At 44.8% G+C, this 25752-nt stretch overlaps 1 protein-coding gene across 2 annotated transcripts in view; it reads left to right on the top strand.

The window, feature by feature from the left end:
- Positions 1 to 214: 214 nt before the first annotated feature.
- The window catches only part of Tmem108 (transmembrane protein 108), a 267058-nt gene continuing 241520 nt past the window's right edge, over positions 215 to 25752 (top strand). Inside the window, exon 1 of one of the 2 annotated variants that reach the window (XM_051140494.1) lies at positions 215 to 329. The gene's annotated coding sequence lies outside the window, so the exon portion shown is untranslated. The remainder of the gene's footprint in view (positions 330 to 25752) is intronic. The other variant, XM_051140495.1, reaches the window with a different exon arrangement.

Genomic DNA, 25752 nt, shown 5'->3' with positions numbered 1-25752 from the left:
GTACTTCAGTTTCTGCATCAAACCCATCTCCCTTGACTTTACAACTGTCTAGGATGTTTATGGGAACCTTTGCTATTGGCCACGAACCATACCAGAGACTGGGTCTGTGTGTTAAACATGAAGTCCATTTTTCCCAGATTCATTTGAACAACGGCTTTGAGGATGAAGTTGTGGATAAACTGCCCTATTGTGTCCACTCGTTTTTGTCTTTGGCAGATCCCTTGGCTGTGGTCCAGCATGCAGGAGTGAGCGTGTGGTGAAACGCAGCGGACCCCATGGGTTGCAAGGATGTAAGAGCGTTTGAAGGCTTCCACACCCTCTCCTCCAGGGTAAGGCAAATGCATTCCCGGTTTTGCTGGCTTTGCTGAATCATAGATGCGCTTGTCTCACCAGCTTCTTAGATTCAGGGCAGTGGGATGCTTTGTCTGCAAAAGGCTTCTAAAGCTTTCTGTATTCAAACCATGGACTCAAATCAACATGGCTGAAAAACGGTGACCAAGGGATGGGATGAGTTCCGTTGCTCCACGGGAGTGTTGAGTGAGTTTGTATGGGGGCCGATTTGTAGGAGCAGGTGTGTTCGGGCTTCCTGAAGAGCAGGGCAGAGGAGGACTCAAGACCAGCTGCCTCTTTTCCTGAAGCCATTATCATATTGTGAATAGTCTGGTCACATGTCCCTTCCCGCCATCCTCCTCTTCCATGAAATATTCACTGAACTTTTCCTTCCCCAATTGATGCATTTATGAAGGAAATAGCTTGTCAGAGCTAAAGTCCCTGGTGTGGTGGCCCATAGCAGTTTAAAGCACAGCATTCTGCCCACTCCGTAGTTTGCCATCTGGCCTCTCTGGAAGTCACACACCCAGCCACCCAACTGCTTGTAGTTGCTGGTACCCTGCATGCGACTACAGGGAATTTGGTAACCAAACCTGGCTTGGAGGTTTTGTTTGTGGCAAAACACTCAAGACAGTCAGTGTTTGGGGAGCCCTTCTGAGTCTAGGTGGAGGTCCAGGGAGGAAAGAATTCTGTTCCTTTCCTATGCTCTCCAACTTCTGCATTTGAACGAAAGCCAGATTCCTTGAAGAAGCAATCAGGACTAACGCTGTTTCATGCAGAGCCAAGTATGGCTGCAGAGGGACGGGAGCTGCTGCGGTGGGATTTTGTTTGTTTGCTATCGTTGTTTTGTTCAGCTTTAACCTGGAGGGATGACTGTTTTTAACCAGTAAGTTCAATAACCGTGAGGCCTTGCTAGACTGAGGGCACCCAGAAAGGCTGCCTGTCTTTCTGTGCCTCATGTGGCTCACTAATGACTACAATTTACTGAACAAAGTAGATGATTAAGGGCTACAGATCCCCAGAGATTCCTGTAAGTGTGCATCACTGATGCTCTTGAGTGACGCACAAGCCTAGCGATAGAGCAGGGAGATGCGGCTGTAAGGCAGGCCACAGACCTCAGCTCAGTGCCTGGAGGCCACTCATGAGAGGAGTGTTCCTTGTTCAATTGTATCCCTAAAGGAATTTGGCTTAACATGGGGCCACTCTCCTTTTTTTTTATCTGTGGCTCTCATATAACCTCTATTTTAAATGTATCTAAGTAGTATTTTACATTAAAAAATAGCAACTGGCTGGTATGTTTCTGTGTAAATATTGTACAAGGATCAAATTGTGGAGGCAGCCATTTTTTTTAACCATTAATAGGGAGCCCCCCAAAAAAAACCCAGTGATGGAAGAGTTGCTAGTGCACTGGGCAGTATTGATTTCATGAGGCAATTCTTGTAGGCTGTTGCAATGCATTGTGGGATGTACAGTGTGCGCTTGCCCTTAGCCTTTGCCCACTAAATGCCAGTAACTCGCAAGCAATCATGACCATCAAAAAGTACTCTGGGTATTGTTAAATGTTTCCTGGTAGACAAACTTGCTGCAGCCGAAGGAACACAGTGATTTAATGTTGCTCTGCACTTCTCTGGGGCTGTGCCTTGATCCATCTAACACCCCCATCCCCACCCCCATACCCCCAATCCCCAGTTTCCCTCCCTATAGTAAAGGCACACCATGGGAACTCAGCCTGAGGAAGCAAGGACCACAGTACTGTGTGGTTGATCAGGGTTTCTATAAATGCTCAGTGAATGCTACCTCCCCAGATGCTTGGGGCCCAAGAATCTCTGCTGATGTCATTGTGGCAGTAACGGGCTGGCAGGGGGTGAGGGGATGGGACGTGGGGTTGGGGGGGATGGGGACGGGACAGTGGGAGTTGCAGAAGGATGAAGTGTTGTGGTGTGGGCAACTCTGCGCAGCCCTGTATTGTTTGAGGATGGCGTTGCTGTAGCTCACTGCAGTGCTAATTCTGGATGAAAGCTTTTCCCTAGCAAAGTTAAGGACCAGCAGAGGGCACGAGGCAAAAAGATAGCCATTTCAAAGAGTAGCCATGGAAAATGCGTCTGACAGGCTGATTTCTTAATGTTAAAGGACTTGCGTATAATCAAACCAAAGGCCATCAAGAGGAGAGGTAACAGCCAAATGAAAAATTTCCTTCCGAGTGGCTGATAATCCAGACCAGTTTTGGCAAGTCATATAGAGACGGAGACTGCTTAGAGATATTCGCCATTGTTCTAGAATCTTTGCGTCTTTTCCCCTTTTTCTCTTTGAGAGTATGAACTATGGAAAGAGAGTGTCTTCAGTGTCCGCCCCCCCCCCCACCCCCAGGAGTGATAAAGAGCATGTTTTCATATGCCATGCATTCTTTGGTAGTCTCCAGTGCAGTGTCCTGGAACAGTGGAAGGGAGGCCACAACTCTGAACTAATCTGAGAAGCTACATTACTTTAGCTAAGCGCCTCAGCCCTACTACAGGGCAGACCCACCGCAGGGGTCAGATGTAAACTGTTGCGGCAGCGTCTGCGTTCTCTTCGCTGTGTCTTTGGTCCATGCGAAATTTGCAGCTGTCTTCTACCTTAGATCTAATGTGTGGCAAGGCCATTGTAGACAGTCTGGTTTCTATGGCTTCTGGCGTGTGTGCGCACGCGTGCGTTCAGGCGGTTCTGTGTCTGTGCATAAGAATGCCTGGGAAAGAGTTTGTGTATCTTGAAGAACGGGGCTCTCCCATGAAAAGAGAGGTGAGAAGTACAGTGTTTACCTTGGTAGGAATAGGCCAGCGTTCTTTCTTGATTGTTTTTTTCTCTAGTGCTACTCAAAGTTCTGTGTCCAGCCCAGTCATCGGGATTGCCTGGTTTCTTATTACCCTCCTGATCCAAATCTCTCCGAGTGGACCCCGTGATCTAATTTAGCACGGCCCCAGGCTGACCGCTGGAGAATGACTGTTCTTTCGCACGGCTTGTGGTGTGAAGTGGTGTCTGTCTTACGTGGTCTTTGTGTCTGGGCGAAAAGGCCTAGAGGAAGTATTTTTCCAAGTTCTCAGACGTAGGATTTTTCTCATGCTAACATGTTGTGTCATGTCCCCCAAAATGTTTCCAACTGTGTCCCAACAGTAGCCACTATTTAAATTATTAGGCATGTCACTACTTAAATTATTTAGGTTTATAAATCAGGTCGTCATTTGGCTTTGCCACATTTCAAGTGCCCTGTAGCCACATGTGGTTTGTGGCTACTGTCTTAGATAGTACAGATGCATAACAAAGCCACCATCCATTCTACTGAACATGGCTGCTTTGGCGTACAAGGCTCCCTGTGTGTCAGAGAGCCACATTTCTAGTGACCATGTACTTTTTTTTTTTTTTTTTTTTTTTTTTTTGACAATGTACTCTTGCTACAAAAGGACAGAGTTCTTTTAGAACATGCCCATCCAAGTAAGACATTTGTGTGTCTTGCTGAACTTTTTATAACAATGCTGCAACATTTGCCCGCTGCAGCCAGGGCCATGGGTCTGTCTCTCTGACACAACAGAATGCACCATCTCAAAAATGTTTGCCCTTTAATCTGGGGCTGCTGAGCTGTCGCTGTCCGTTTGTTCTCTTTTAACTGACCCTCAGCAGTGAGACTTGTCTGTGGAGCATGCCTTAAAAAAATGTTGCCTAGAGCTTGACAAAAAGTCAAGAAGTGAGAAGAGAATTCTCAGCTCTTCTTTTTCCAGGTCCCAACTTGGCTCAGAAGAGTGTTTCATAAGACAGTCTTGAGTCACAGCCCTAACCTCTAGGGAGTTACCCCTCGAAGAAGGAATCTCTAAAGCAAAATTCCCAACCAATCTATCACAGCACAGATTGAGTGATTAAGCCCTTTAACAACACAGAAGGGCTTTCTGATGATATTATCTATTAATATTACCAATATGAGTTGCTCAGGTACTTTCATTTGAATAAATGAAAAGATGGGGAAATAAAGACACATGTTTTAAGAGAGATGTAATTAAAAGCCAAGGAGCCCAAGGTTGTTTCGGATGATAGAGGAAATTCAGAGAAATTGTTCCTGTGCCCTTTGTGGGATGGCTGGAAGGGAAGGTAGAGGAGGCTGGGGGTGGGGGTGACTCTCTGGGTGATTCACTTGACGATGGTGGGAAGATGACACAGTGCTTGTGTTTTATCCTTGTGTGTGTGTGTGTGTGTGTGTGTGTGTGTTTAAAGACTTCTTGGAGTGGTTCTAGGTAGAAGCAAAGTGTAGAAACAAAAACACAAAGATCTTCTGTATCCCCCACCCCTCCTACATATGTGTGACCGGCCATGTTGACACCATACCCCACCAGACTGGCATTTCTGTTATGGTCTCTGAACCTATGTTCACATATAATGACCCCAAGCCAGTGGCTTACATTTGAGTGTGACCTGGGAGCTGAACGTCCATTGGTCACTATTATAATCACGGGCATTATAAAACCCCTCTGTGTCCTACTTATTCACATCTCCTTCCTGTCCTCCACCACTAAACCACTAGAAGCCATTGCTCTTATAACCACAGCTTTGTCATGCAGTTGGAGTCGCACACTAGGTAACCCTTTGAAATGACGTCCTTCACTCAGTCAGTACGCGTTCACGTGCCTTCCCATCATTTCGTGATTTGGTTACTCATTTCTTTTGTGTACTGAATAGCATCCCAGAACTATTTTTTACTTACCTGCTCCCTTCCTGAAAGACGTCCTGGTTGTTCTCAAGGTTGGGCCATTGTAAATAAAGGTGCCCTAAACATCCACGAGCAGGCTTTGGGTTGGACATGAGTCTTCATCTCTTTTGGATAAATATCAAGGAACGTGACAGCTGGATAAATTTTTTGTAAGAATGTTTTGTTTTGTAAGAAACTGACAAACTGCCTTCTAAGACATGGTACCATCTCACATCCCCATCGGCTTGCTGTGTGCTACATCTTCACCAGGCTGGCCGTTGTCAGGGCTCTGAGTCTGAGCCCTTCTAAAACGTGTGTGGTAATGTCTCATGTGGTTCTAACATATGCTTCCTTGATGTGTATGGAATGTCATTTTATATCCATATTTGCCATGCACACGTCTTTTTTTTTTTTTTTTTTTTTTGGTGAAATATATGTTAAAGTTTTCTTGCCTTTTTTTTTTTTTTTTTTTTTTGGCCATTTTTTATCGTTAGGTTTTGTATTTTCTTATTGGCTTTTAAGGACACTTTCTATTTTGCGTCTTTCATCATAAATATCCTTTGCAAATAGTTTCTTACAACCTGTTGCCTGCTCATTCTCTTGATGTTGACTTTCAGTCAGCAGACATTTTTAATTTGAAGTTCTGCTTATCCGTTATTTTATGGATTTTGCATTTGGTTTTGTATTTTAAAAGCCATAGTTGTACCCGTGGTCATTAAAGGATTTTTCTTAACCCCTATTGTCTTTCGTAGAGTTCTGTGTTCTAGATTTCGGTTTGTAGTTCATGTTGAGTTAATGATTATAAAAAGTATAATATGTTTATCTACGTTCACTTGTTTACATGTGCACTGGTTTCTGTTTGTTTCCATTTGTGGAAATCTTCTTGTGGCCTCCTTGTATTGTCCGCTTTTGCTCTTTTGTTATAAATGAATTGACTTTATTTACTTCTGGGCTCATATTTTTAATTGGTTATGTTTGTCTGGTCTTTCCTCAGTATATGCTGCCTGGCCACCGTAACTTTATAATAAATTAATCTGTCATGCGCCATCATCCCTTTAGTTTCATTCTTCTCCTGAAATGTGAAGTTAGCCATTCCACCTCTTCTGCATCTCGATATGAATATTGATCATTTATTGGTAGCCACAAGTGACATCCTTGGAGTTTGCTGGGGTGGTGTTGGATCTTGGAATGGTTCGTCTTGGTTGTCACCCTGATATGATGTATAGCAACCATGGAAACAAAACTCTGGCCCTGTGTGTGAAAGATCACCTAGATTGGGTTAATTGAGGTGGAAAGGCAAGCCCTAAATGTGGGCAACACAATCCCGTTGGCTGAGGTCAGGAATCAGTGAAGAGAGTGGACTGAGCGTAAGCATTCCCCTCTCTCTGACTGTGGACACAGGGTGACCAGCACCCTGCTGCTCCTGCTGCCCACTGCTATGCCATGGTGAATAGTACCCCCTACAATCCTAAGCCAAAATAAACTTCCCATTATTTACATTGCTTGTACCAGGTATTTCGTCACAGCAGTGAGACAAGTAACATGCTAATCTGCAGGTAGAGGAAGGAACAGCCATATCTAGCATACTAGTCCATGATTTCTTTACTCAGAGTTGGAATGTTTTCCTCATAAACTTGTACATATTTCTTTAAAGATTTATTTATATATTATTATGTATACAGTGCTCTGCCTGCATGTACACCCGCAGGGCAGAAGAGGGCATCAGATCTCATTATAGATGGTTGTGAGCCACCAAGTAGTTGCTGGGAATTGAACTCAGGTCCTCTGGAAGAGCAGTCGGTGCTCTCAACCACTGAGTCATCTCTCCAGCCCCAAACTTGTACATATTTTAAGCCTAATGTCTAGGTATTTGGTTTGGGGAGTGCTGATTTAAGTTATGTGCTCTTGAGTTTCAAATTACCCTTGTTCATCCAAAGAATGTAATTGCCTGGTGGGCATTGTTAAAAATAGAGCCTTGAATAGAGGTTGTTCTGATGTGGCCAGAGGGTGTAAAAGGGGGAGTATGTCCTCCACATCAGTGAGGTCCTAGGGGATTGTCAGCCATCTCTAGAGATGTTGTGTATCTGTGGAAAATCACCTGTTCTCTTGTTGGGGGCGAATGGAGACCCCACATAGTGAATTCTAACCAACATCCAGTCTACAAAGAAGATGGTCAACACAAAGGGAAGATTGCCTCGGTGCGTCCAGGGGAAGCCAAGCCAGGTCAAGCGAGGCCTTTGACTTATCCTCACATAGATGGGCAGCAGGAAAAAGAAAGGCGTGAGGAGCCAGAGGTTCCTCACAAGCTCTGAAAACTAGATCCTCAATTGGCCTTGACAGGACCAAAAGAAAAATTAATTTTGGTCGCTTATATGGTCCTAAAGACCCACAGGAAAATAACCAAGTTAAAGTGATCAGTGTGTTTCTATAACAGTTCAAGGAATTGTGCTTAGCTATGTAGCATGCTATTTGAACAATTATTTCTCACTAATGAGTCTCTTCGTGTGTGTGTGTGTGTGTGTGTGTGTGTGTGTGTGTGTGTGTGTGTGTTCATATCTGTCTCCCAGATATAAAACAAGACCTTCCTTGGATTACTTCAGCATCTGTCCATAGTTGAGATACAAGCCTATCTTATTAAATACTGAAGCCAAATCTAAAAGCTGTATTCACCAACTTGTAACACAGCATCTCTGTCTGGAAGAGTACTTATCAGAGACACAGTGTGTCTTTCTAACCATTCTGTTCTATGGTTAAAGGAGGATGCCAGATACTCTTGTTATTAAACTCACAGTCTGGGAAATTATTCAAGATATCCAAGTGTTGTCGTCCTTGGAGCTTTGCTAGACAATCCTATAAATGAACCCAGTAGAATTCTGTTCCTTTATGGCATTTTCAATTAGATGCTGACTTTAACTGAGCTCTCTTACAAACTGCTGATTACACAGTTACCTTCTCTTTCTACAGAGCTCTGGCTCCTGGTCCAGTCAGTTACACACTTACATTTCACCTTACTCATCAAAACCTAAGTTAATTATGATGCTAACATTTTTTTTCCTCATTAACTTCATTTCTTAATGTTCCCAACAGGCTTGTAATAGAGGAGAGCTGATGGCCAATTGTGAACTTAATGCTGGCCAATGAAAAATGCCTCAAGTCTACCGAACCAATGTCAATTGTGTAATTGACAACAGTGACAAAAGTCTTCAGTCTTCCTAGTACTGATGACAAAGCCTGCCAAGGGTTATTGAGATGGGTTTGTTGTCTGTTCTCGTCTTCCAGGAGGAACAAAACGGCCATAACTCCTTTCTTAGCTATGCTCTAGTCAGAATCACACGTCTTAACCATCTCATGCTTGTGTGTTGCAGCTTCTCGCTTGCGTGACACGCCCCTGTCATCTCATGGCTGTCTTATGTTCTAGATCTTTGCCATCTGTTAAGTTTTATCGCGGCCTCTTAGAGGGACCCTCCGTGGAAGCACATGAACTGCTGCCCTTTGCATCTCCCCTTTTGTCAGCTCGAAGCAGTTAAGAGAGAGATTTTCCCCTAAGTCTCTAATAGCAGACCAGGTGACCTCTGAGTAAACGAGTAACGGGCCATCCAACTCATCCTTCCTCTTGCCTCTCTAGACATTTTTTTCAGGACCCAGAACTGTAACAGCTGGACTCCCTGGTAGGGGTGGCTCTCCACAATTTCAGAGGCCTGGATCTCATTGTGACAGAAAGTGATGACTTCTTCTTAGCTCTGGAGGAAGAATGGTGCTTCTATCATATTCAGTCAGGCCTAGTTTTGGATAGAGCACCTAAGGTAAGGAGCAGGCAAAAACAAAACAAAACAAACAAACAAACAAAAAACAACAACTGATGAGCAACTCTATCCAGCAGTCTTCTTGGAACTTCTTTGGCTCATTGCTCCCCCAATAGTCCCTCTCATGATCAAAGCTTTGATCCTACTTTTTAGACCATGCCTCTTTGACAGGCGCACATTCAAGCCTTCACCAACCAGGAGGTGACAGAGATCTTCATGGTCAGAGGTTATCAATCACTACCAAAGGAACCCATCATTCCCTAGCCTGCCCTGCCTTGTCCTACATCCAAAGCTCAGATAGCCACAGAAGAGAACACGTTGCCCAATTCATTATAACTTTAAGACCAGAATGACAGTGCTTAATATCAGTGATGCCATTTTGGCTCAGTCCATCTACCTATGAGTTGCTTACAAGATGGTAGTGGGTTTTAATTCCTCCTATGGATACATCCCTCCCAGCAAGATGAAGCCTATCATCTTCCACATCCCCAGTCTTGTACCAGACTGCATTAGGCAGCACATTCCTGCACCCTTATGTAGCATTGCTCCGTCTGCAGCCAGTCGGGACATAGACAAGCTAACCTCAAGCCTGCCTAGCCTACTCCCTACGAAGGTCACTTCTGTAGCTCTCCTCGGGCTGCGTTCTTTCCACTCTGAGTATAGCCTGGCAGATCTAATAAGAGTCTACTTAGCGCATGGTTCGTTCCTCCCTGAGTATTTTCTATCACTCACCTATAAATCTTATGTTACTTCCCTCCTGCGTTAGAGGGGATTTTTAGTGCAAATGTTAGAGATAACTGGTAACAGGTATGTTTCCTTATTTCTGGCCATAACAGGGAAGCTGCTTGTTAACGATCAGAACTTTATATGTCTCTTTAGTTTTCCTATCTTCTCTTCTGTCTGCCCTAACTGTTAGAGGAGAGCCAATTTCCTCAAGGGGGAAGGAATGCTATTAGCATTTTGATAGACTGATTCCCTGTTGGGTTCAACTTTCTGATCCACTGTGAGATGCTTAGTCTCCCTGGGTACTGGCTTCCCATACTGCTCTAGTCAAGTCATCGTGGCAACTAGTTCCTAATAGTCATTATTGAGAAAAACATTGCTGGAGAGATGAGCTTGGTGTGTGCCTTTAAGGAAGAGAGGGGAGTAGAGGTGGAGCACAGGGAGGGGCCTCTAAGGATGAGGGCATAGTCTCGCCAGACTTGAAGCAGTTAGGGCTTCTGGGAGGAGCAGGCAGAATGCCCTTTCCTGTTGTAGTTCAAGGCTATGTCTGCACTGACTGTAGTTGGTTAGTCCACATTTCCATTTGGGCTTCTCTTGGGTCCTTCCATTCTCGCCCTTCTTTTTTGTACCTATCAACTGAACTGATGACTGATGAAGACCAGGCCCAAAGAGTAGAAGGAGATTGATAGTTATATATGAACCCATTCTTCGTCCTACAGGGGCTGTCATCCCTGCTGGCCAAACGCTCCTTCCTGGCAGTTCTGGGGATGCTGGTGTTCTCTCTCATTCTAACTAGCTATGGCCCTGAATAGATGGCTCCAAAAAGGATGGCAGCCCTGCAGCTTCTCCAGAAGTACGGTGCGTAGACTGAACAGGAGACCCCCCTCTGGCTTATAGACCCCGGGTTCTCCACTCACAGCTACAATAAACAGATTCTGGAGTTATGAATGTAAGGAAGATTCAGGATATTAGACCAGCCCACTGGTCTTACTCAGCAGCTACTGGAAGAGCTTTGGCTCCATCCTTACTCTGGAAGTCTGGGTATCTCATGGTGCAGAGTGCTGGAGAAATTATTGGGGTGGGTGTTTGGGAAATGAGTTGTATTTTCCACACACATATAGGTGTGTGTGTGTGTGTGTGTGTGTGTGTGTGTGTGTGTGTGTGTGTGTGTGTGTGTATATATATATATATATATATATATATATATATATATATTTCATTTTTTTTGCATCTGTCAGATGTGACTTTCAGCTAACCATGTGCCCCACGTGCCACCCAGGGAATAATACCTAGGTGGCTGTCTAAATGTTGAGAGACGTTTTGACATCTTTGACAAGTGTTGCTCAACAGCTGGCTGTGGAAGACTCCAGCTCTGATCAACGAAAAGAAACTCGGCTTTTTACTCCAAAAATAAATCACACACAAGTGCTGTTATGTGGGGAGTGACTGACATAACTGAAACGGGCTTTTTTTTTTTTTTTTAAGTACAGTGTGTTTTGTTCACTTCTCAAGGCCTGACCCTGGAGCATTCCTTTCTTTTGCACCCGTGATTGAGTGACTTTGTAGGGGAATGCGTCCCGCCATCGCAGAAAGCTCGGGCTTTATTTATGATTCTGCATCAGGGCAAGGGCGGTCTTCGCTCCATTGGGGCCCACACAGCTGTGAGTGAAGTGGTCCAGGGCAGTACAAACAACCCATCATCCCATTGAATCCATTTAAAACTCCAACACTTCTCTCTTCAGGCTGCCAGATCACGGGACAGAGTGTCTGTATTTTCTTAAAGGGGACACAGCTTTTTGTTGAAAAAGGCTCCAAAGAAAGGCAATTCAGTAGGACTTCTCTGAGTGCTGGCTGGGCAAAGAATGTCACCAGTGACTGCAAGGTGACTGGGGTCACTTCTCTCACCCAGCTGCTGACTGCCAGGGTGAAGGAGCAGAGAAAAGTCATTTGCTCCAGTTTCTCCTCTGACTGTGGGAAGGTTGCTGTATCACATACTGAATTTAAAATAATGTAAGTGGGGAAGATACAGAATTGTAGCCAATGAATTTGAATATGTATTCATTTTTTTCTGAAGGGAAAGGGGTGTGTGTGTGTGTGTGTGTGTGTGTGTGTGTGTGTGTGTGTGTGTTAGGTAACTGCATGTTACCAGAAGATTAAGAAAATCTGTTTAAAATTTAAGAGCTCACTAATCTTGTAGCATAAACTAATAATAAGGTAACTCAAATGTATGCAAATGTCATTTTTATAACAAAAATAAAACCAAATTATATGAGTTCCCATGGAATCAGGAATTAATTTGCAGCCCTTTGGTGTGGGTGCTGTGGGGACAGTGAAGACAGGTGCTCTCTTCAGGGTTTAAAGAGATGCTGAGAGATGAAATGAGTGTCCAGGCAGCTCCTGAATCTGAATCCACTCCTGCCATAAACCTTACAAGGCACCCAGGAGGTTAAGTGTCCCCAGGGAACATGGATTTGGGGTGTAGATGCTTCTTCAAGCACCTCGGACTGAGACTACCCCCCTAGCCCTCATTCTGGAGCTACCCAACCCATTCTTTGAGCCACAGAAAGAGATGACAGACCCTGCTCAGCCCTTGTCTTTGAGTCTGCCATTAGTTCTTGGCCTTTGCCCTTCAAAGAAGTGAAGCTTGTCTGCTGCGTTGGCATAAGACCTGTTCTTGTCATCACAGCCACAGGAGCCCGCCTTGAAGAGCAGGAAGCATGCCGACAGCCGGGGGTATGCTTCCTCTAGCCATGGTACCTGCCCCTTTCCCACTGGAAAGAACCTGATGGGTCATCCTGAAACATGTATTGGAATAATATTAGCATAGTGTTTGCTGAGTGTTTAGTGATATTCTGTTATTTAGAAGCCCTCCACTCAGAAAATGTTGTGTTTTTCTCGGGAGATCCCATATTAATTAATACAATCCTACAGTTAAAAAATTGATGTTTTATTCTATGAGAATTTTACACAATATATTGTATCCTATTCATCCTCTCAACCCCCGTCTAAAATGCTCCCAGATCTGCCCACTCCTTTCTAACCCTCAACTTCTAACTTTATTCCTTTTATTATTTTTTTAATAGCCTGTTGAGTCCAGTTTGTGCTGCCTGTATACTCATGGCTGTGGGGCTGTCCGCGGGACCGTGGTTGACCTATCCAGGGGCCACACCATTAGAGAAAATGAATTCTTCCTCTCCCAGAAGCCATCATATGTCCACAGCACCTCGTAAGCCCCGCCCCCACTCTGCGCTGTAATGCTGACTGCCTTCATCTTGTACAGGTTCTGTAGAGGCTGATGCCGAGTCCATGTCATGTCCAAAAGACATTATTTATCTCTTGCCCTCCTCTGTACAAGGACCTTTTAGTCTCCTATTTCTGTTGTCTCTGACCAGGGCTTACTGCCCCCTCCTGCTAAGCTAGGCCTAGTCCTGGAAGCTTCTAACCTCCATACAATCTAACATAGGCCTAGAACGTTTTCAGCCTCTGAGACTTACTGCTGAATAAGCTCACTATTGGCTTGTTCTTTCTGAGCTCTGGGCTGGTTGGTTCAACTCAGCTGTTCGGGCTCAAACTCCTTTCCCAGATGACTTATTTAATCTGGCTTCTCTCTCAGCTAGGAATTGCTCTGTTTGACCTCAAACTAACTCAGCCACCTGCCCTAATCTTCTGGCTTCTTCTCATTTCCTGGCTTGTTCCATCTTCACCTGAGTTCTCTCTCTCTCTCTGCAACCCATCTCTCTGTTACTGTCCTGGTAAAAAAACTGTCCCCTCTCTCTGTAAAACTGCCTCTTGAGTAGCTTCTCTTTCTTCTCTCTTCTCGTGAGAGTTGGGTGTAGCCTATTCTGTCAAATCTTCTCTGATTCGCCACCTTTTCTGCCACTCAGTTAGCCATCACTTTCAAACATGAGTGCTTCCTTCTACAAACTAACTCTACCTTCGTTTGGGCTTAAAGGTTTGTACCATCACCCCTAGACCTAAGCTTTTCTTTATCTGATACTTGCTCTATACCAGGCTGGTCCTGAACCCAGATCTGTTTGCCTCCGTCTCCTGGATTAAAGGCGTGCTTGTATTCCAGCCGGATCACACAGCCCTAGAAGATCTTTGGATAGGATCTCTTTCCTGACTAGCCATGTTCTGAACTAACAACCCTTACACTCCTCGACTTCTGGCTCATGCAATTCCTCTAGCACCTCTTTTTTAGGTTCTCTGGGAGGAAGATGATACAGAAGTCCCATTTGTCACTGTCCTAGAACTTTATTTTCTCCTTTTCTGGAATTCTATCTCATGCTCCTTTAACTCTTCCTTCTATTAACCTCACTACCAGTATTTAGTCTCCTTCATTGTCTTTGCTTTGTTTCTCCAGTTTACAAAAAAAAGAGCTAAGATAAAACTCTGGCTGCACAGTTCTGTGGTGCCAGGAGACGGTGGACAATGCCTTCTGAATAGGCATCAACGCTGGATGTAGGCAGACCCAGTGTCCCTTGCAGATCTTTTCCTATTCTGTCCCCACACAAACTCGTTCTTCACCAAGCTGGTCCTCGATTCTAGTCTCTCGTCCCTACATGGAATGCCTTATTATTTTCTTCTCAGTGGCCATGTGCGGCATCTATAGACTTGGACACATTAGCCAAATAAACTTGCAATGTATCCTGTGTGCATCAGGTTTTAGAGATGTGGCTTGGAGCCGAGGGTTTAACGTTCCTTAGCCTTCATAGTTTCAGGTTGAGACCTCCGGTACTTAAGCCTGCTGGATGATTGTGATCACGGAAGCTGTGGTTGTCTCCTGCCACTGATGTCTTTTCCACCTGTTGGCATGGCGGTGATCTGTGTGTGTTCTTGTTGGTAAAGTTACCAAGCATGGCAGTTGCAGAAGGGCTGACAGCACCACCTTTGATTAGCCATGCTACCTACTATACTCAGTGTCCCTAAGCACATCTTCCTCTGAGAGGACACGACACCCTAACCCTGTCAGCAAGCTGCTGATGTTCTCTTAGCCTTTTTCCTATGAGTTTGAAATTTTTGCTCAGGGACTCTGCTGATGTCTTTTTGTCTGTCTGCTCACCTTGGAATTTGACAGCAATTTCATGGCCGTACTGTACAGTTTAGAGCCAAATATGTTTCCTTTTGTGTAAGGTGAGAGTTACCATGAGGAGTAACTGTTGGGCTTAAAGCTATCACTGCCAAAAATGTTACTGGGAGTTTTATGATACAAGCCTGCATTCCAGCAGCCTCCAGCTAAAGAGATAAGAAATAGTGAAAAACAGAGAGAGAGAGAGAGAGAGTTCGGTGTTGCCACTTTGGGAAAGGGAACAACAGATAAAGATGTCCAAGGACCCACAACCCATGAGGACAAGACTTTCTGAGCCTTCAGCCAGAGTAGAGGCGCACACAACGAAGGCGGAGGTCCCAGGCGTTCATCTGCCCTGCAGTTGCCTCACGAGCCCAAGTGAAATGTCTTTGCTTCATAGCAAAGGCAGCAGCTAAGTGTCTGCTATAGAAATACTTCTTTAAAATGATGTTTCCCAGGACCCAAATGCAGGGCTTTTTATTCTGAACACCATTGTATAAAATGCAACACGACATTAACAGCATTGCTCGGGTAAGCCCTTGGAGTTTATTCAAAGCTGACGCGGCCTTGTATCGATTCTCAATTATAACACATTTAGCATGAATGTACCTGCCAGCATTCTCGAACAATGCCGTGCCGGGCTGGCAGCTCTGCCCCTGTCTCCCTGCCCAGCCGACAGCAGATCAAGGTTTCTTTTGTGCGTTCTGTTTAAAATATCACTCTCACCCTCTCACTCACATGATATAACCTCATTTGAGGCCTATACATTTTAGTTTGAGCAAAGCTACCTTCTCTGTCCGTTTTCTTACTTGTTCCTGTTTTTTCCTCTGTCTTCCTTATACTCGTAAATACCAGAGGCTTTCCTTTTCTCTTCTCCAGGTAGAATAACTTATTACTTGGGATGTTTTCCCAGTCTGATCTTTTGTCCTTCATTATTAGTGTGGGCTGGCACTTTCATATACACGGTAGTTCTGACTGAATTAATTTACAAGAAGACATCTTTATAACTGAATTCTTTGGCCTTTTCTGTATACTGGTAATTGAACTCTCTGGTTTCTTATGTATGTGTGTATGTGTGAAGCATGTATGTGTGTATGTGGCCTGTGTAAACCTATCTGGTAACCCCAGAAAGAGCCTGTAATCAATCCCATGAGCCTTTATTTCAGCCTGGAAGGAGTGTGGGAGGGGGCGGAGCTTAGGTTAGCTCCATGGATCTCACACCTGACTACACCGTAGAGGGGTCACTGCCCTGAGCGGTGTGTCCTCATGGAATGTGGGTTAGGCTCACAACCATTAAGATCACTCAGCTGCTTGGATTCTCCACAACACTGGTGAAGTCAATGTTTTTATGAGAGTTCTGGTCTCTTGTCCTGGTTATTGAACGCATTTTATTTTTCCTTAGGCAGACTCATTTCTTTGAGGGTTAGGAACAAGATGTCATTCTCACACAGTCTTAGCAATGCATTTTTGTCTCTATTGATCAAGGAAAAGTAGGTGGTGATCCATTAATGGTTTGATCTAATTAGACCCAAGCCTTCACAGCATTCAAGAGAAATAAATGTCCTTATATACAGGATCATGTAAACACACCCTGGCGATATTCCGTTGACCATAGTGTTAAGAACATCATTTTATGAATTTCATTTTTTTATCTCTCCATCCCTATTTTCTTCACTTCTGTGTCAGGCATTGTGTAAGGCTCAGGGGGACCAAGGTAGCTATGGCAGGGACAGAGAGCAGAAAGACAATTTAATCTGAACAGAGTGAAGAGTACTGACAGCTTCAGAGGCCCACACTGGGGAGCTGCCTCAGGGTACAGGGAGACTTTTATGAGACTGATGTTTAAAGTAATGATTACCAGTCCCAGGAAGGATGTGACTTGTCCAGGGCCAGTCAGAAGCTCACACACAGACTTCTATCCTGCCACGAGGCCATTTCTCTGAGTCTTGACCATTGTAGTAGACTGTGGCTGTGTTAAAATCTAAGCCCTGATGTAATGGTGTTCAGAGGAGAGGCCCTGGAGATAATTCAGTTATGAGGGTAGAGCCCTCATAGAGCCTGCTGCTCTCATGATCAGATGCCAGTATACCCCTTTTCTGCCATTTAGGACACAACAATATATCAACCGCCTGCAACCTAGAAGAGGGCTCTCATTGGAACCTGACATGATAACACTTTGTTCTAGTTTCCTTTGTGTTGCTGTGATAAAATATTTCTAATCAAAGCAACTTAGATGAGCACAGGATTTATTTGGCTTATACCTCAGGTCATCAAGGGAAATCAGAGAAGGAACCCAAGCACAAATATAAAGCAGGAGGAATATTGTTAATGTGTCATTCATCACCCCATGCCTAGCTAGCTTTCTTTTTATTTTATTTTATTTTATTTTATTTTGCCTGCATGTACACCAGAAGAGGGCACCAAATATCATTATAGATGGTTGTGAGCCACCATGTGGTTGCTGGGAATCGAACTCTGGACCTTTGGGAGAGCAGCCAGTGCTCTTAACCTCTGAGCCATCTCTCCAGCCCCCTAAAAGATCGGGGCCTTTCTGAGTGTGTGGTTTTTCGAGACAGGGTTTCTCTGTGTAGCCTTGGCTGTCCTGGACTCGCTTTGTAGACCAAGCTGGCCTCGAACTCATAGCGATTCGCCTGCCTCTGCCTCCCGAGTGCTGGGATTAAAGGCGTGTGCCACCACCACTTTCTTATGCAACCAATGACCAGCTGCCTAGGGATGGTGCTGCCCACAGTGGGCTGGGCCCTTTTACATCAGGTAATGACCAATACTATATACCCACAGGCCAATCTGGTCTGGGCTCCCTTCTCAGGTGACTCTAGGCTGTGTTAAGTTGACAGTTAAAGCTGACTAGGACACATCCTGATGATGGACTTCAGCCTTTGGAAGACACCCAGTCTAAGCAGGTGACTTTGTTACAGCGTCCCAGAAGGATGAGGACAAACCTTGTGCTTTGAGAATGAGAAACATTCTAGTGTCTAATATCTTGGTCCCTCACCTCCTAGAGTAGTTATTGGATCCTTGTTGCCAGTTCTTATAAGCCTGGATGGTTTGTCCTTTATAAGCCTACTTCCCTGTATCTACCTCCCCTGAATACCCATATCACTAGGGTTTTATTTTAAACCCTACTCTTCATGGTGATAAGAATTGAAGATCTGGCATTTGTAGAAATCAGGAGTGGCCAGAGGTTAAGCGATGAGCAAGAAGGAACAGCAGTCATTTTAAGCTGCCGAATGAACCCAGAGGCTCTCTAAAACAAGCCTGGAGGTTTGCCACTTGACTGTAGAAAGGGAACGTTTTGTCACTATGTCCTAATTCTGCAGACCTTTGTGTATATGTGGGCTCAACCAGACATGCTACCCGGCAAAAAAACAAACAAAAAAAAAAAACTGAAGCCGCTCCTGCTTTGCATGTTACTTATACATCATGGGTGGGGTGAGTACAGGGATGAAGTGATGCTGATGGAGGGAGTGGTAGAAGGACTGGCTTGACGTGTGCCTGTGATGGATGTCGTGTGTTATGCTTGTGCACGGGAAGCTTCCTCGTCCCCTTGCAGAGAAACATAACAGGTATGGAAAATGATCCATTTGTTCGAGATCACACAGGACAGTGTCTTCATTCCCGTTGCTGTTAGCATCATTACTCTGGCTAATGAGTTTCCAAGCCGTGTGAAACTGTCTGCAGAAGTTTTTATATTTAGTGGCATTTTCTGGTTATCTATGGCTTCAGAAGACTCTCAAATAGGCTTCTGATCCTGTAGAAGTTTATAAACCTGGAGCTATCAGAAAACATCAAAGACTTTAGAAGTCTGTACTGATGAAATCTTTCTACAGGTCATGGAAATCAAACTATAAAAGAAGTTGTTTTACAATATAATAATTAAAAAGTTAGGAAGGGAGATGGCTCAGTGGGTAATAGTGCTTGACGTATAAACTTGAGGAAATCATGAAGTCAAATAACCAGAACTTAGGTAAGTAGAAATAAAATGTGTGTGTGTGTGTGTGTGTGTGTGTGTGTGTGTGTGTGTGTTTACATGTGCCTGTAATCTCATTCTTAGATGTATGTACAGGGTGTCATACATGTATGCACTGACATGTATGACATGTATGTACAGGGTGATGATAACACTGACTTTGGGCCATTGGGCCTTGCTGGCCAACAGCCTTACTTTTCAACAGCCTAACTCCAGGTTCCATGAGAGACCCTGTCTCAACGGAATAAAGCAGAGAACACATTAGGATGCCTGATGTCCTACCCTGGCCTCTGTATATGTTCATGGTTAGACACCCCCCCCCCACACACTTGTATTTAACCCTAACCCATACATATACCACACTCACACAAAAACACATGAGTAAGAAATGCCCTTTTAGGACAATGTCACCATAAATAGCAACAGAAGAGATAGTTAACTATAAGGTATTTAGAATATGTCTATTAATATCTGGGACAGACAAGTACAAGTGAGCATGTTGGCAGTGGTTATAATTTTATCAGCATGGCGCTGGCGACAGAGGGCATCCAGACACTGTAGGTGGCTGTTACATGTTGTTGTGGCTGGAGGGAAGTCTGAAAACTACATAACATTATAAAATGTACATGCACTTTGACTCAGCAGTTCGGCCTCTCATATTTGTCCAGAGAAGGCACAGATAGAGATACCCAAGATTTTTTTTTTTTTTTGATGAGAACAACAACAACAACAAAAAATCTAGATATTGAGCTAGAAATGATCATAATGAGTGAGTTAACCCAGAAGCAGAAAGAGTCAAATGGTATATACTCACTTATATCTGCATACTAGCCCAAGGGGCATGTCCCACGAAAGCCTTCACTTACCAGGAAACTGGGACAGAGGGGAGGACATCCTATTGGGACTCTAGATGAGAGAAGCATGGGAGAATAGCAAAGTAGAAGGATCCAGAGGGTCCTAGAAACCTACAAGTAGAACATTATGATAGGCAGATTTGGGCCCAGGGGTCCCACTCAAACTATGGCACCAGCCAAGGACAATACAGGTGGTAAACTTTAAACCCCTACCCAGATCTAGCCAATGGTCAGGACATTCTCCACAGTTGAGTGGAGAGTGGGATATGGCTTCCACACGTACTCTGGTGCCCCATATTTGACCATGTCCCCTGGAGGGGGAGACCTGGTGGCACTCAGAGGAAGGACAACAGGTTGCCAAGAAGAGACTTGATACCCTATGAGCATATACAGGGGGAGGAGGTCCCCCTCAGGAACAGTCATAGGGGAGGGGAGTAAGGGGAAAATAGGAGGGAGGGAAGAATGGGAGGATACAAGGGATGTGATAACCATTGAGATGTAACAAGAATAAATTAATAAAAAATTTTTTAAAAAGTCTAGATATAACCTAGCTACCCATTAATGGAAGACTTGTTAAATCCTGAAAAGTGACAACTGTGGGGAGATAACCATGACAAATTGTTAAGACAAAGCAATTCTGATAATAGAGCAACATAAATGATGTAAATCCCCATGGGTGTGAAATGTGTGTGTGTATGTATGTATGTATGTATGTATGTATGTATGTATGTATGTAAGTAAACATTGGAGGATAGTCAACAAAACGTCTTCTTCCTGTGAGTTTTACTTTTGGCTTTGTGTATGGTTTGACTATTTCAACATTGAGCATGTTTCATTTAGCAGAAAAAGGTGCCTGCCTTCAAGCCTGTGACCTGAGTTCAACCCCCAGGACACACAAAGGGGGAAAGAGAACCTCTGACCTCTACTCATGCAGCATGGAAAACACACATGCAAGCATGTACACAAGCATGTATGTAGCACACAGGCGTGTACATGAATATTTGATTTAAGACGATCCCACAACAGTATTTAAAACATGCTGGTCCCAGCCAGCCCAAATATTTGCAGCATCCTGTACACTTTAAATTTTATTTTTATTTATGTGGGTAAGTCGCACACATTAGTAGGCTATAGTGTAATATTTATAGTTAGTTTGATTTTGTAGGATAACTTAGGAGACACACCTCTGGCTTGTTTCTAGGGAGGACTGACTGAGGAAGGGTGGACTTCTTCAATGTAGGCTGAACAGTCTCACGGGATAGGATTCCGGGTGGGCTAAAAAGGCAAAAGGAACAAAGCCAGATGGCACTGATGTTCTCCTTTGTCTGCTTCCTGCTCTGTGACAGTTCCTGCCACCACCTGCCGCCGTATCTTCCCACCTTGGTAGACCTCTACGTCCTCCAACAGTGAGCATAATAAATCCCTAAGTTTCTCTGAGGAGTGCACACAGACCAAGCCATGGTGGTTATTAGCACTTCCCACTTTGGTTTCTGTGTGGCATCTAGGATCTCCTTTCTTCTGGAGTTTGTAAGGTACATCACAGCATCATGCATAGCCAGGCAGTGCAGATGACCAGACGTTAGCTGAATAGAGCATATGTCAAGTTCAACTGCATCTAAACTGGGATGCTGGGTCACTATGAGCATTGAAGGGTGTGTCCTATCCCAGGAGCTTAAAGTCTAGAATAACGCCAAGGCCTGCGCTGTGGTGAAGATGCCGGCTGGAATATGGAAGGACCTGCCGCTGGGGACGGCATAGAAATACTCTGGCTCTTTACCTCAAATGTTTACTCAGATTCGAGAGGGAAATCAGCAAGTCCCTCTGAAGGAGGAATTGGGGCACACTCTGTAGGCTGCCAGCACTGTTTAACTGAGTGTGGTCACCGCTCCGGGCATTTATTTTTTTTTAAGGAACTAGCAATTTTCTCTATTGGCAATTCATTAGACACCCTAAGAACCTGCAATTTGGCTCTGTGGGCTGGACACCAAGGAGGCTTCTGATTGGAACGCCAGGGAGAGAGCCAGAGAGTGCATTTCTCAGGAGTTAAGGACACCTACCGGCCTTGCAAGGACAACCCACTTTCCAGCCGTTCTCAGCCCAAGTGCTGTTCTCTGCTGTGAGTGTTTCTGGCAACTGAACATTATGTATTGACCTTGAGGAAGAGTGGCTGGCTTCAAGCAAAGGCTCTCTCTGCCACCTAGGGAAGGGTCACGCACGGTAGAGGGCATGGGAGGCTCTCCTGCTTGACCTGCTGACCTAATGTGCAAACAATAGCAAGGGAAACCTTTTAGATTTTTTTTGTTGTTGTGGATAATTCATACTCATGTCCCATTATTTAAAATTGACTTAATCTTCTCGTGCCCAGAGAATAAAAATGTTTGGCTGTTATTGGGACCAGCCTCCATTCTAAAAATCGGCAGGTTTAAGGCAAGTGGCTAGTGATGAGTCTAGGGCTAGGTCTATAATCCTAGCTACTTGGGAAACTGAGGCAGGGCTATCACAGTCTTCCATTTCATTCCATCTTCCAACCTTTATCACAAGCTGTCATTTTCCAGAAGGGAACAGGTGTCCCTTTCCAGTTACCTTTATGTCCACCTCTGTCCCTTCCCTCTGTTTGGCAACTTCTGACTCACATCAAACCCTAGAACTTCATCATAAGAATTGAGGCCAAGGGGCCTCTGGACAAATAGTCTCACTCAGGACATACGTGCCGCCGTAGAAAGTAGAAGTAAGTCTTGATAAAATTTACTTTTACGGAATTAAATTTGTCTTACTCTGAAATCCTGTGATGTTGTTTCATGTCAGTTTGTCTCTACAAAGAGTGAGCCATCCGTGTATATCCAGAGAGAGGAGAAGAAATTTTGAGAGTTTTGCCAAAGTTCGAGATTTTGAATTGATAGTGGGGGCATTCACAGAGTTGTCTCCTTTTCCTCCCTCCGGGGCCACATGTGAATGAGGGGAGGGTTGAGTTAATGATTGATTGCTTTTGCCCGGTGAACTAGAGTGGAGAAGGGAGCTCAAGGCATACGGAAGGGCATAGTCACGGGAATTGACTGTGGAATTTAGCATGATTGACAAGGCGAAGCCTATTCTGCGAACACCGAGGGACAGAGAAAAGCGGTGGACCAGTGGGTCATGGGTCTCACTGGAGAGCCAGGCTGTTGAAATTGGGGTTCCAGGGGTGCACACTGACAGAGGAAGACGGTGGCTAGAGGAACTGCAGGAAAGGCTTGGTGTATGACCTTGGAGAAAAGTCCGGAGCTCCAGAGTGTTGGAAGACACGTGTGATTCTTAGTTCATCTTGCTTCAGAGCCACTGGCATGAGGCAGAGTGACAGCGAGGGAGCCAGCTCCCCAGGCCTTCCCAAATCAAGAGGGAGTGCGTGGGATACGTCTGGTGGTGCATGATTCAAAACTCAGGATTTTACATAAGAGGAAGGGAGGAATAATGGTCTCCATGTCCTGACAAAAAAGAAGTAAGACACCCACTCCACCCGTAAGCTCCAAAGCCCAGGGAATTGTGGGGGAAAGCTGCTGCCTAAGAGCCCGTGGTGGGGGCTTAAGGAGTGAGCAAGTGTTTTTAGGGAAAGGCCGAGCTTCAGGCAGGACAGGAAGCTTAGGGGAGGTGTTTAAGGAAGGGTACTGGGGAAGGTAGTATCTTGTTGGTGACCTTTCGAGTTCCAGAGACCAGGGCACAGGAGCTGCAGGCACTGTGGAAGGGCAAGCAACAGGATCAGGGAAAAGAATACAAGGGACCCTGAGGTGAGTAAGGCTGAGGGGTGACAAGCGGTATGGAAGCCCAGGACTTCATTGTGCTTGCTGTCGGCAGGTGGAGGTGACTGAGTGTGCCCCCCCTGTGAGGATACGAAAGGATGGAGGCAACACTCAGGGCCTTGGGACTTCCGCTGGCATCCTACTTGCAATGGTCTTGCGTAGTGTATACAGGACTCCAACCTAGCCGCAAGAGTGGCTGGCTTCAAGCAAAGGCTCTCTCTGCCACCTAGGGAAGGGTCACACACGGTAGAGGGCATGGGAGGCTCTCCTGCTTGACTCAGCTCTGTTATCCCTTCATCAGGCAGCCAGCATCCCCTTAGATTATGCTGTGTTTTGACGGCTAGTCCTGCCTAGAAGATTCCTCCTTCTTGCCTTGCTTCTTCCCTCCCCACTCGTTATGCCTATGTTAATGAACATTGTAACATATACCATTCTGAGGTGGGGAGTGTGAGCTGTCGGGGCCCCTCAGCTCTACCCAAGATGCTTTCTGTGCCTTCTGCCGGAGATCACTTTTTAACCCTCCTGACAACCGTTCATCTCCACTCTGCTTAGGCCAGAGCTCGGCTTCCGTAAAAGTAATAAACATCTTCAAGGAATGCTGCATGATAGTAATCTGTTTGGGGGAAAACTGATGCATATTTACTTCTTTGTGAGTGCTGGATTTAAAACTGAGAGGGAACTCCAGGACAAGTCCTCACATCTCCTTGTGGATAAGACACTAGCGTCTTCATTCTCTGTGTCACAGTCTGCTGAGCCCCAAACAGGCTCTAGCAAAAAAAAAAAATTAAAGCGAGATTTACAAAGGACCCAGCTTTACGTCTCATTCCTGGATTTTTGCTTTCCATATCACACAGAAATGTCACTTCATGTGAACTGGTCTCACCCTCCACTTGTATAGGTCCACGCTGAATGTGAGAGAACTTCTCAGATGCGAAATCATAATTTGCAGACCGAGTGAAGGAACAGAGGTGAACATAAAAGTCACTAGAAAAGGACACCTTTTCTATTCTGGAAAATGACAGCTTGTGATACCAGTTGGAGAGATGGAGTAAGTTAGAAGTGGGGGTCATGTCAGGTTTTTTCTTTTTCTTTTTCTTTTTCTTTTTCTTTTTCTTTTTCTTTTTCTGTTTTTATTTTATTTTATTTTTTATTATTTAATTAATTTATTCAGATTACATCTCAGTTGTTATCCCGTCACTTGTATCCTCCCTTTCCTCACTCCCTCCTGCTTTCACCCTATTCCCCTCCCCTAGGTCTATGACCAAGGGGAACGTCCTCCCCCACTATATGGTCATAGCCTATCAAGTCTCATCTTGGGAGCCTGCTAATTCTTTCTTTGAGTGCCATCGGGCCTCGCCACCAAGGGGAGGTGGTCAAATATGGGGCACCAGAGTTCATGTCAGAGTCAGTCCCCGTATGACAAGTTTTTTAAACCTAACCACCCTTTCCTTTTTCAAAGTTATCTGTCCTAGTGGGCATTTGCATAGCGTGTAAATACCACAGCCTCGGTTGGCTTGGGACTTCTTCTTAGCCGGAACTTTTGCACCAACACTTCTTCCTGGCTATGGAAGCTCCTCAAAGTCTGCAAACAGCAAAGTGAAATCCGGCCTGCCTCAGGTTGAAGACTCCAGAAGGTGGGGCCAGGCCTCTGTCTTCCCTCAGTGGCTTTGCAGAAATGATGTCAGTCTTTGGGAAGTTCAGGATGACTGCAGAGGTGATGAGGTCCCTGGCTGGAGGTACAGTCAGTGTGTTTTTGCTGAGTGAATTAAATTGTCACTGAGTTAGCTGCGAGTGATGGTACATGCCTTTAATCCCAGCACTTGGGAGGCAGAGGCAGGCGGATGGCTGTGAGTTTGAGGCCAGCCTGGTCTACAAAGCAAGTCTAGGACAGCTAGGGCTATTGCACAGAGAAACCCTGTCTTGAAAAACCAAAAACTAAAAATAAAAAATAAAATATGGCTGTGAGATATATACAGGGGTGTGAGTGCCAACCCTAACGTACAGGATAGCCCAGGCAGAGGATGACCTTTAACTTTAGATAGTCACACATCCAGCTCCCAAGTGCTGGGATTACAGGCACATGTCACTGATTTATGCTACACTGATGAGAGGCTTACAGAACCATTTTCATATGAGGCAGGTAGGCTGCCAGCGGAGCCCCCTCCTCCAGCGCCACATTGCTTAGTTAAGAATTTGTGTGCAGCATGTATTAAATAACTCCTTGACCTTATTTTCAACAAGTTGTTTTATTCATAACTGGGCCAGTTCTTTTCAAATTAAAAAAAAAAAAACTTATGTCCATATGGCACTCATGTAATTATGAGTACTTGTACGCGGCATTCTAGGAATAAAAATACCGTTTAAAAGTGAAAATTGAAATGCCAACATGAGCCGGTTTCTACAGAGTTCAGCTGTTTTCCAGGCTTAGAGTGGGTGGGGATTGCACGTTAGAATTTTTCAGTGTAATTGTGGGGTTATTAATGCATGGCACTCTCGGTTCAACAA

The sequence above is a fragment of the Acomys russatus genome, chromosome 32 (assembly GCF_903995435.1).
Source record: "Acomys russatus chromosome 32, mAcoRus1.1, whole genome shotgun sequence".
Lineage (NCBI taxonomy): Eukaryota > Metazoa > Chordata > Mammalia > Rodentia > Muridae > Acomys > Acomys russatus.
This window is presented reverse-complemented; position numbering and strand designations above follow the sequence as displayed.